Here is a 12,618-nt window from a genome sequence, read left to right as displayed (position 1 = left end):
GCAGACTTTTTTTTTTACTTCCAAGATACCTTCCTAGAAGCATTCATTAGATTTAATGTAATTTGATTTAGCACCTCATCAATTTTTACCTAAAAATTCCGTTTATTTTCCCCCTTTGAGACAGTATTTCTCTGTGTAAACTATCCTGTCATGGAACTATCTCTATAGACCAGGCTGATCTCAATTTACAGAGACCCACCTGCTTCCTGAATGTTAAGATTAAAGGCGTGTACCATTACGGCCCGGCATGAATTCTGCTTTCTTGATGGTGCTCAATGATCTCATGCTGCCTGGCACCTCCTCTCTCTGTTTGCACTTGCCTGGGCACACACATTGCTGGGTGTTTTCCCTTGGAGCCAGCTGGACACTTGACAGGAATCCTGGTGGGGGATAGGGTACCTGCTAAGTCACCTGCAAAGGAAAGAAGAGAAGGTGAAAATGACTCGTTTCCCTGATATACACAGATCCCCTGACTGTGTAAGTCAGACAAGACAACAAAGGACAAGAAACTTAGCTGCTTTGGACAAATGTTTTTATTAGACTATTTAAAAAATAGAATAGGCATATGTGCATTTTTTGAGAAATTATTTTACTTGGATTCTTATAGGGATCTGAGATCCTAGTAGGCTGGCTACTTGGTACAAGAAAATAAAATTGAGTCCTCAAATGCCTTCTAATTTCAGATGAAGTTTCTCTATGGGAAGAGGAACAGCTGAGACTCTTGTGTTTCCTATACCCCGTATGACAGTATTTAGCACAGGGCAATCAATAGGGGTTTGTTTGTACAAAGCACATTGACCATGCAAAGAAGGCTTCCTTGCAAATGTCACTACCAAGGATGACGTCACTCATCACTGTGTCCTGTCCTGCTGGCCTCACAGCTGAAGTCATACAGAAAGCTGAGACAAGAAGCAGTAAGCAGTAGGGCGTCACCTGAAATGTCCTGATCCAAGAAGCAGTACGTCCTTGAGCAGACTATGGAGAGACAAGAGAGGCCCCTCCTAATTGTTCCCTCAGTGTGGGGTTTGAATATTGGCTCTATAGGAGGGTTTGAGGAGATTTGGCTCAAGGCTAGAGATTCGTTTCTTTAAAATGTTTTGTTTAACAATGGTTATTTATGCTTTGGAATATCCAAGGCCCTGGAAACTTGGGCTCAAACTTGCTGAAGAAAATATAGCAGCTGGCTGGGGATCCAAAGTGATCAAAGCTTTCTAGGAATTTCACTCGGGACATAGAGAGTGGGCAGGGGTGGGACACCCTACACAGTCATTGTCCCTTACCTCATTTAAGTATGCCACATCACACGGCTTCTAGAAAGAAGGAATCTTCTTTTACTTTGAAATTTCTTTACCTTCCCAAAATCCAACTAGGAATTTATTTGTACGATACTTATCTTTGTAAAGATTTTACGTTAGGATCTTTAAAACTTCTTGGGGAAGATCAGAGCAGCTCACAGCCCTCATCAGACAAGTTTCTTTCTGCAGTCGTAGAGAGACTCAAGGCTCCTCAAGTGCAGAGAATCTGGGACTGTGGAGGGTTCAGCCCTAAATGAACATCTCTATCAACTTCCTCAATATTCAGGGAGCACCACCGAAGGTGTGGAAGTTTGTAATAGCCAGAGTTTGGGGAGGACTTCTGTGAAGGAGTGTCTTTTGGGCACCACAGGGCCATTGCTCTGGGGAACTCCCAGCAGCTGCTGTTGCCTGCACAAAATCAAGGCAGTTAAGATTTCCATGCGCACAGGAGAGGGCTCAGGAGGCTCCCACCCCTGGCTGAGGAGATACAGGCAGCTGGTGGCAACCAGGAGAGAGTCATTTTTCCTCAAGGGTGTGGCTTTTGGTAGGTTGCTAATTCTCCAGGGTTTGGCCCCGTGCCTATATAGATATCAACAGCATTAACTGGGCTCAGTAAGTTGAAAGCAAAACAAAACCAACCAACCAACCAACCAACCACAACACTACATGAAATTTGGGAGGAAGATGTGTTGGGGAGGGGTTTGGAAGAATTGGAGGGACCAGGAGGGGTAGACTTGATCAGAATATATTGTATCACACATGAAGTTATTTAAGATTAATAAAAAAATATAAAACATATAACCCTAAAGTAACAGGTTAAAAACATTCTGTTGAGGTTTATTGGTCTTCCTTTGAGTCGGGACTACTGCTAATAGGAAATGTGGTTCCAGGCTGTGCAAGTGGCTCAGAGGGGAAGCATTGTAGCCAAGCAAGACTGGCTAGAACTGGATTCCTGGAACTCACACATAGGGGAGCCCATTTAAAGGGGAAGGTACCTAAAGTGGAAGGAGGGAACCAATGCAGAATTGCCTTCTGACCTCCACATTAGCACTGTCGTAAGTATGTACTGCCTGCCTCCTCCCCCACCGTGTGTGTGTGTGTGTGTGTGTGTGTGTGTGTGTGTGAGAGAGAGAGAGAGAGAGAGACAGAGACACACAGACAGAAAAATTACTATTTTTTAAAAATGAGGACTGATTTCTTTCAAATTAGAAACTACTTTCTTTTTTTATTATTTTATGGAAAAACAAAAGAGCAGAGACCCCATGAGATTGCCACCAGTTCATGCAGTTGAACACAGCCCAAGAGTGGACCTAGATCTGCAGAGGCAGGAGACACAAACAATGTGAAGAGCAGGTGACTTCTCTAAAGAAGCTTACGGTGTGGGTTTAGGCTAGAACTTCCTCAACCCAAAGGAAAAGGAAGAACAGAAATGTTTTTTCCTTCTTCTGAAACAGCTGCGGAACTTGCTGGCTAAGCAAAATGTTTTCCCCTGTTGTAGCTTGGAAGGGAGCAGCGGTTGGAGGACCTCTCTCCCCCTAGCCCTTCCTCCCACCCTGGACTGTACCATTAAATCTTAGATAATGGGGTGATCTAAAGCAGAAATTAAGTTAGTACTAGTCACAACCCGTCCCTCTGCACGCAGGGCCTCGCGTGTCGCTTGCTTCCGATGGTGGTGACCAGAATCTGTTCAGGGGCTTGCTGCGCTTGCAAGGTCGCTGCAAAAGGGAGCACTGAACTTTGGACTGCACCTCAGAGGGTGAAGTAAACAACAGGGCTATAAATGTCAGTGTCAGGCACAGGCTTTGTGGAGCTGCCCTGCTAGAGCAAAGAGAGGGAGAGGAAGCAAACTAGTCCGAAGGGGTTGCGTAAGTAGGACTTGATTCTTTTAGTTTGGGAAATGTCTTCTGAGACCGATAAAGTCCTTTCCTCCCCTTCACAATAGGCTTTGTAAAAAGATTGAAAAAAGACATTAAAAACAGATTTTAAAAAATGAACAAGGATTTGGGTGTGGTAGGTGAAGTGTCTGGGGAGCACAGTTAGCACTTTTTGTTGATTTCTGTCTTTTACTGGGTTGTGCCCAGGGGGAGCTGGAGAATGGAGAGGCAGTCTTTTCTCTGTGCAGGAGTGTGGTGTTATGTGGGCAATATTATTTGATTCAGTCTCAGTTTTTCCACTGAAGGGTAGAGCGAAGGCAAACGAGGAAAAGCTAATGGATTTCAAGAACAGAGACAGAAAGACACTCAGCTCTCTGTACTTTAGAGGGGTCCGGGGAAATGGCAAGCAGTTTCAGAATAAAGAGTAGGGAGGGAGCAGGCTTCACCCACACTGCAGAAGTGGTCACCTTTAGAGGAGGTCCGTGGCTGTGCCACAGGTGGTCCATGGGTAGTTTTTTTTTTTTTTTTTTTTTTTTTTTTTTTTTTTTTTTTTAGGTTTTTCGAGACAGGGTTTCTCTGTGGTTTTGGAGCCTGTCCTGGAACTAGCTCTTGTAGACCAGGCTGGTCTCGAACTCACAAAGATCCGCCTGCCTCTGCCTCCCAAGTGCTGGGATTAAAGGCGTGCGCCACCACCGCCCGGCCCATGGGTAGTTTTTGAGTTTAAGTGGGGAATGGGAGCCCTTAGGTGGGCGAGGGGCTTTAAAGTGTTGGTCGGAAGTTCAAAGGGAGAGGCTGTGTGGCAAGGAGTATGCGTATTTCCCTTTTAGTGTGTGTGTGTGGGAAATCAAATGCAGTTGTGTGCAGAATAAGAGTGAAAGGCACTGAAGGTTGTCACTGTATCTAACTTTATTTACCCCCATTCTTTTATATAGTTCCTTGACAGTTAAAGTGCAAAGCTTATTTTACAAAAACAACTTTAAGCAACGTTGAGCAGCCTATTGATTATAACGACAGGGAAATCTGCCAGTGGACATCCAGTCTCTTTAGTTTTCCCTCTGCCACTAGATAATTCTTTTCTTTTATTGATTTTTTTATTGAGCTCTACATTTTTCTCTGCTCCCCTCCCTGCCTCTCCTCTCCCCTTCAACCCTCCCCCAAGGTCCCCATGCTCCCAATGTACTCAGATAATTCTTTTCATTAGAAATATAGGTGAGGGGAATAATTTCCTCTATTATGTTCGCCATTTGAAAATGTCTATTTCATGGCAGAATATCAAGTACCATCTTCATGCTGACGATTTTGTAACGACTGAATTTAATTTACATTTTTGAGAGGTGTGTGTGTGCTAGAGATTGGACCCAGAGCCCCGCATAAACTCAGTTTAGGAAATATGTGCAAGCTAGACTTCCTGTTAAGAAACTGAACAACTTGTTTTGATGCTCATTTCGCTGTCCCAGAGCACATGGAAAACTGGCTGCTCTACTATTGCAAGGTGACGTATTTAAAAAATACCAATGTACCCCAGTGGTGGAGAGATCCTGTTTTGGATTGGGCAGAATCAATATGAACCTGCTCTTGTGGATTTTATCTGTGTGGTCATAGACACGGCACCTGCCGTCTCTCTGAGCCATAGCTGCCACAGCTGCAGGAAGGGTGTAATCTTCCCAGGCACCACTGGCATACGTAAATGTGCTTAGCACTGTTTTTGGCTTTATAGTTCTAGAAAAACTGAGTAACTGACCAATATAAGAGTAATCCCATTATTATTGTAAATACCACCCTATAGGAATTCCCGGAATTAAATGTCAGAATTAAAAATGTGTTAGTACAAATAGTCAAGACGGAGTTAAAAGGCATGTGGTCTCCCTCCTCTCTCCTCTCTCTCTCTCTCTCTCTCTCTCTCTCCTCTCTCTCTTTCTCTCTTCTTTCTCTCAGACAGGGCCTTACCCTGTGACCCTGGCTGGCCTGGAACTTGCTGTGTGTAGACCTAGCTGGCCTTGAACACACAGAGATCCACTTGCCTCTACTTCCCGAGAGCTGAGATTAAAGATGAGCACACCAGACCCAGTTCTCCTTCCTTTCATTCTTTCTTTTTTGTTTGTTTTTTCAAGATAGGGTCTCACAAGTAGTTCTGGCAGTCCTGGAACTCACTATATAGAATAGGTCGGTCTTGAACTCACAGAGATCTGCTTGCCTCTGTCTCTTGAAAGCTGGGATTAAAGGTGTGCGCCACTTTACACCTGGATCCCCCTCCTTTCTTTAGTGAGCCTCTTAGGTCAGAGTTTTCTTGGAGAGGGCAGTCTCACTACATGCCCGAGTCTGGCTTCTAATTTGAAATTCTTCTGCCTCAGCTTCCCAAATGCTGGAACTGTAGGTGTGCTGCTGAAGCACGGAATACCTTGAGGCACATTCTCACTCTGTATTCCAGACAGGCCTAGAATTTACCGTATAGTCAGACTATTCTTGAATTCAGAGGTATCCTTCTGCCTCAGTGTTTTAGGTGTTACCTTTATAGGCATGGACCCCCACACCTGACTTCTTTTGTTCTTTTATCAACATGACTCAGCTGTGTGGATCTTTTTTTTTTTTTAATGATTTTTGCACATTTTCATCGTCTCTAAATTTACCTTAAAAAGTTCTAAGAAAGTCAGGTGGTTTGGCACATGCCTTTAATCCCAGCACTCAGGAGGCAGAGACAGGCAGATCTCTGTGAGTTTGAGGCCACCTGGTCTGCAAAGCAAGTTCCAGGACAGGCTCCAAAGCTACCGAGAAACCCTTCATCAAAAAGCAAAAAAAAAAAAAAAACAAAACAAAAAAAACAAAACAACAACAACAACAACAACAACAAAAAACAAAAATGAGAGAAATGTCCCCTATTTTGGGGGCTATTTCTGTTCAGGTACTTAATATTCTATAATATTTTAATTTTCATGGGTAACGGGGCATCTTTTCATGCATGAATGTTCTATCTAGTTGTTGGAGCTTCATGAAGGTGGTATTAGAAACAGAAATGAATCTTAGATGTGGCAAGAGCAATGACTTGTAATGTTTCTCCTTGGCTAAGATTTTCCTTTTGGGTGTATTTAAATTAAGTATGGTGGTAATATCAAAGCAAGTAGTCTTATATTTGAAGAGATTCAAATTCTTTATTATCATATAACTAAACATGGAGAACTAACAAGCCAAAAGTATTGAATGTACCCAAGATGTTTATAAATGTGGAAGGCTTGAACTTGATGTCATAGTTTGCTCTCTGCCTTTGCCTGGGACTTTCCAGGAAGCTCTCATACAAGAAGATCTAAGGGCCATCATGAGCCATGTTCACACTGGGGCCCTGACTCCACCGCTACACCCTTTCTTCTCACATCTCTTTCTGTGCTGGCTCTGTGTAGCCTTGTGTAGAATTCCCTCTAACATTTGCTAGACGGACAGAGGACAGAACAAAGCTGTCAGAACTTAGTGCATCTCGAATGAAAGTCAGAATGTGTTTGCAGAGTGGATATGACTGTACACTTCTAAATAGGTGTCCTCTCCTAGAGAAGTGCCTGGCTGTCAGTCAGGCACATTTCCATAAGCGTGCTAATTGCAGTATCGTGCTGCAGAGAGCTAGCTGATTTCTTTGGCCACTCCTCGGCCTTTTAGCTGGCACTTTCCCCTTTGCAGGAAAGTTTAGTGGAAGGAGGTTCATGGCAACGGAAGACTGAGTGCAACAAGATGAAGACAGAACCCATAGGCTGAGTTTTACTAGGATCGTACCTACTGTGTTTAGAGAAATGCATAGCAATGACTATGAAGTTATTGATGAAGTTCATTTTGGTTTTATAGGACAACGTCAGCAATGTGGAGAAGCCTAGGGCTAGCCCTGGCTCTCTGTCTCCTCCCCTATGGAGGAGCAGAGAGCCAAGGCCAAAGCCCTGCTTGTAAGCAACCTCCAGCCTGGAAGATAGGAGATGAAAATCCAATGCTAAACTCCGAGGGCACAGTGACTGTGGTTGCTCTTCTGCAAGCCAGCTGATACCTGTGCCTTTTGCAGGCATCCAGGTAAGCAGTCTTCGAAGGTTTAGAATATCTTTAGGGAAAGCCTATTAAATACAAACAAATGTATGTAAAATGCAATAAAATAGAAATAATGTAATTATTAAATAATGCTTTTGTAGATGAGTATGTTTGTATAACACAAATTTGATGAAAAGACCAGGAAGACACACACATACATCTCAAACACACACACATACACACACACACACACACACATCTCAAACACACACACATACACACACACACACACACACACACCACATGGATATATAAAATATAACCAAAATGTTTACTGTGGTATTCCTGGGCTTTGACTACGTTTTCCTTTTTGTGTTCCTACATTTTGTAACTTCTCAGTATGGTTTACCCATGTAAAATTCACTCTTATTAGAGCAAAAGTTAATATAAGAAGCAGAGGAAGGCTGCCAGCACAGACAGTAAACACTAGAATTGTAATAGAAGGTTTTGCTTCACTTAACAATCATAAGTCAAAAATATAGATTGAGTCACCCATCAAATATTAATTGCACAACGTTCTATATATCTGCAAGGCAAATTTAAATATTTACTAATTTCATGCAAGCATTTTAGCATAAAGCTTCAAGTTTTATCCAGATGGTCATGGCACACATCTTTAATCTCAGCACTCAGGAGGCAGAGGCAGGTGGATCTCTGAGGTCGAGGCCAGCCTGGTCTACAGAGTGAGTTCCAGGACAGTTAGGGCTGCACAGAGAAACATAAAAAAAGCTTCAAGTTTTAAGTAAAGATGAAAGGTTCAGTTTTACAATGCATAGAAAAATTACAGTCACTTAAAAATAATAAGAGCTTTGCAGAAAATAAAATGAATGTAGAAGACAGTACAAACAAACTAAATGTCATCGTTTGTTTTGCGTGTTTTCCCCTAGACTGGAAGACCTGCGACTAAAACTAGAGCACCAGGGGTATTCTAACATTTCCTACATTGTTGTTAACCACCAAGGGTCCCCTTCTCAGCTAAAACACACACACCTGAAAAAGCAGGTGTCAGCCCAGATTGCTGTTTACCGACAGGAAGAACATCAAACAGATGTCTGGACTCTCCTAAATGGAAACAAAGATGACTTCCTCATATACGACAGGTGAGCCACCCTCCCAGACTCTTACGAGCTATTAATTCCTTTAATCATTCACGGTGGCGTTTTCCACTGCCCAGTGCCACAGTTCAGTTTTCGTCTCATGTGATTCCTTGCTGTTGGGAACACTTTCGGTTTGGATCCTTCTGACATTGTTCTGCTGTTTTTCTCTACAGTTTTCTTCTACTCGGATCCCTACCCTACCTCCTCCTCATTCTTGTTCCTCTGTTCTTCCTATTAACATGTCCGTGTTATTCAGAGTGGTTTAGTTTTCCTTCTTTTCCCACTAGACAATCTGTAAAACTGACCTCATCTATTCTCTGACCATACCACATATATCCTAGTGAATTAAGTCCAATGTTCAAATACAGTTCTGAACACAAACCCAGATATCTCTCTACAGTTATAGCCACAAGCATCTTAAATTCCATGACTCTTACATTCTTTTAAAACCTATTCCTTAAGCTTTGACCTTTCTGTGAGTTTTCTTGGAGGGAGAGAGGCCGGCTCTAGGGGACACAATCCAATCCTACTGCATTCTGCCTCCAGCCCCTTTTTACCCTTTATCTATGTCGTGTTACATGATCATGTGTGATGGCATTGCTGTCATATACCCTTCAGAAAAGTCTAACAGGCAGTTTGGGACTTCTAGTCATTCACCAGACTCTAAGTCTTGCATTTATCTATGATGCCTTCATAATCAGTCTCTCAAATGACTTTCTTGTTACTTTTCCTTATCACTTTGAAGAATGTCGAATTATAATTCTAGTTGTTTTATTAAGCTGAAAATTTTCTTATCTCAGATATGTTTCTTGGGATAAATGAGCTAATGGGCATAGTGCACGCATGTGCTATATACCTGCAATGCCAGTATGTGGAGTTTCAGGCTAGCTTAGACTTCACTGTGAGTTCATTATGAGAGTCTCTCTCAACTTAAGGGCTGGTGATATAGCTCCCTGGCAGAGCACATACATAGGATATGTAAGGCTCGGGTTTGTTTCCTACACTACACATTAATAAATAAAGAAGACACTACCCAAAACTTCGACATTGTTTTTGTTATGCAATGGCTTCTGTTTCTGTGGAATCTGTCTTGCCTGAGCAGTTATGAAAAGCTCCCATGGTTAGTCTTTGGCAGAATATATGCTAATTAAAAAGTATTTGACTAGGTCACAGTCATTACACACTTTCTAAAAATTATTTTAATGACATCTATAGCATTTTAAAATACTAAAATTAGAATCACTAATCTTGCTATAACCTTACCTGGTATATTGCCTGGGAACTCAATTATATATCCCACTCAAGGAAATTTATTAAAGGCAGGGAAGGGGCTTAGCATGTAATACCTAATACAGTCTAGTCTGAGTAGGGTCACACCACAGAGAGTAAAGTAGTAACATCACCATTTGCCTTTTAGATGTGGCCGTCTTGTGTATCACCTTGGCTTGCCCTATTCCTTCCTCACTTTCCCATATGTTGAAGAAGCCATTAAGATTGCTTACTGTGAGAATAAGTGTGGAAACTGCTCTTTCACGGTAGGTATTTTTCACAGTTGTTTTTACTGGGGGATAAGGAGAAAACTTTAAAAATCTACCTAAATAAGTGGTCCATCAACAATTATGTAAGAAAATCTTAAACACACATTTTCTGTCATGTAACACTCTTTAAAACATATTTGCAAGACTTATATTGCTCCTTCATTTTGAAAGGCTTTAGAGACAAACAAGTAAACAAATCATGGCTGGAGAGATGGCTCAGTGGTTAAGAACACTGGCTGCTTTTTTTAAAAAAATTTATTTATTTATTAAGGTTTTCTGCCTCCTCCCTGCCACCGCCTCCCATTTCCCTCCCCCTCCCCCAATCAAGTCCCCCTCCCTCATCTGCTCGAAGAGCAATCAGGGTTCCCTGCCCTGTGGGAAGCCCAAGGACCGCCCACCTCTATCCAGGTCTAGTAAGGTGAGCATCCAAACTGCCTAGGCTCCCCCAAAGACACTGACTGCTTTTGCAGAGGACTCCTGTTCAGTTCCCAGCACCGACCTGGCAGCTCAGAGCTACCCCAAGGCCAGTTCCAAGGGATGCGGTGCCCTCTCCTGGCCTCTGAGGGTACCAGTACAGCTATGCTGTCAATTAAAATAGGCCATGATGCTATTTTTACTCGACAGAACTGTGTAAAGATTACCAAAGCTTTGGTGAAATTAAAAACATTTTCTCACACATATTGCAGAATGAAAAGCTGCCAGTTTTTATCTGGCGTTTTTGAATAGTTAGAAAGAAGTAATTTTGCTTAGAAAAAAAAAACTAGATTCGATGATAGGCATGAAAAGTTACTGATGTCAGAATTCCATGTTTGGCTGACTTCACTACAACTTAAGTTTTTTCAGTCAGTTTAGTTTTGATTTTACGGAAATACAGTAGTTTGACTTCTTTAAACCTTTAATAAAAAAATGTAGACATTGAGACCAAGGTCAGGCTCTTTTTCACTAATATACTGTATAATATATATATTATATAAAAATAGCATATTAATATAATACAATAAGTATATACTAACACACATATAATATATACAGTATGTGATATATGTATGTAATATAAACACAACTATTATGCACATAAACACCAATACATAAAATTAATTAGTATTTATATATTATATACACATATATATATACTGTATACATATATATTATATACACATATTAATATACTATATTATAGTAATATACTGTTAACTGTATTCTAATTAACTTGTTGGAATAACATAAATATTGACTCTACAAGTAACTTTTTTATGCACTCAAGGTAAATCTATGAGCTTGTTAATAAGTGATCTGTAAATTTGTTCCAGAGTCTCGAAGATGAAGAGTTCTGTAAAAATGTGTCCTTAGCTGCTGTGGGTATATCAGCGGAGCCCTCCAAAGCACACCACCACCACAAGCACCATCACAGGCACGGGCATGGGCATCTCGGGAACAGTGAGCTTTCAGAGAACCAGCAACCAGGAGCACTAAATATGGAGCCAGCTTTGCCTCCTTCAGGCCTACATCACCGCCATAAGCACAGGGGCCAGCACAAGCAGGGTCACTTAGAGAGCTGAGACATGCAGGCAAGTGAAGGTGTACAACTTTCACTTGCTCAAAGGAAGCTTTGTCGGAAGGGGTGCGTAAACCAGCTCCTATGTACGCTGTCTAAGGAGTCAGGGACAACCACTAATAGCTGCTGCTGCCACTGTCGCCATCTCATATTTGAGAAGTCAGGGTCTGCAATCACTTGACAGTGTGCCGAAAACCTCCCATCTTTATGTAGCTGACAGGGGCTTTTTGCGGAGGAGAAAGTCATTGAATCTTGTCAATGTCGATCACCTCCTGCTGCCTGACAGAGTCAGCCACTAAACCCCACAGAAGCTGGCACCACCTGAAGCTGAAATAATAAGACCAAAAAGTGAAAATGACGTTCAAATTAAATATTTAAAATAAATTGTATACTCCCTAAGTCAGCCTAAAGAGACAATTTCATTTCTAGAAATTTTGCAACCCATTTAATTAATCAGTGAACTAAAAGTGGAATTGGATTTGTCCAAACACGAAGATATCTATCATATTGGCGCCTAAATTTAAAATTTGATGCCATGGAAAAATTGACCCAAATCAAATTTGTATTATGGGGTAACTAAAAGGTGACTGCAGCTTTTGGTTAATATGTCTTTCTTTTTCTTTTTCCCGTGTTCTAATTACATTGATGAGAACAGAAACATAAACTATGACCTAGGGGTTTCTGTTGGATAGTTCGTAATTTAGAATGGAGGAAGAACAACAAAGACACATTTTCCAGTTTTTTTCTTTACTTAAACTCTCAAAACAATAGGAACTTTTATCTTTTTAAACTTTCATTTTTAACCAATTAAGTCTTTAACGGACTGCATTTTGAATATCTTCCTATCTTTTTATACTAGCTTTACTTTCACTACATACATCTATGTATCCTGTTTTCCTCATCCTGTGTTGTATTGTTCTTCTGAATTGTGAGTGACTGTCTTGAAAGACGTAACGGAAGAAAAGTATGTTGGTAATCTGCATACTGCTTAAAACAGTATTCCCATAATCAATGATGGTTCAATAGAGAAACTCAGCCCTATGAACCTGAACTCTTTTATGGCTAATACCAATAAGCAAGAATGCAGTACAGAATTGGGCACAGAACGGATTTATCTAAATAAATGCAATTTTAAAAAGCTTAAAAGTGTGCGTCTTTATTATTTAGGATGCTCACATTGAAAACAGAAGTGAATTTTAATGC

The 12,618-nt window shown here is 41.2% G+C and overlaps 1 pseudogene; it reads left to right on the top strand.

Annotated features, from left to right (window-relative positions):
• Window positions 1-3,002: 3,002 nt before the first annotated feature.
• Window positions 3,003-12,561, top strand: LOC121432997 (annotated as a pseudogene).
• Window positions 12,562-12,618: the final 57 nt, after the last annotated feature.

The sequence above is a fragment of the Microtus oregoni genome, unplaced genomic scaffold (genome assembly GCF_018167655.1).
Source record: "Microtus oregoni isolate MIOR12 unplaced genomic scaffold, Mior012 000036F_ref0000092, whole genome shotgun sequence".
NCBI classification, from domain to species: Eukaryota; Metazoa; Chordata; class Mammalia; order Rodentia; family Cricetidae; genus Microtus; species Microtus oregoni.
Note: the sequence above shows the minus strand (reverse complement) of the source record. Positions and strands in the feature narration are given on the sequence as shown.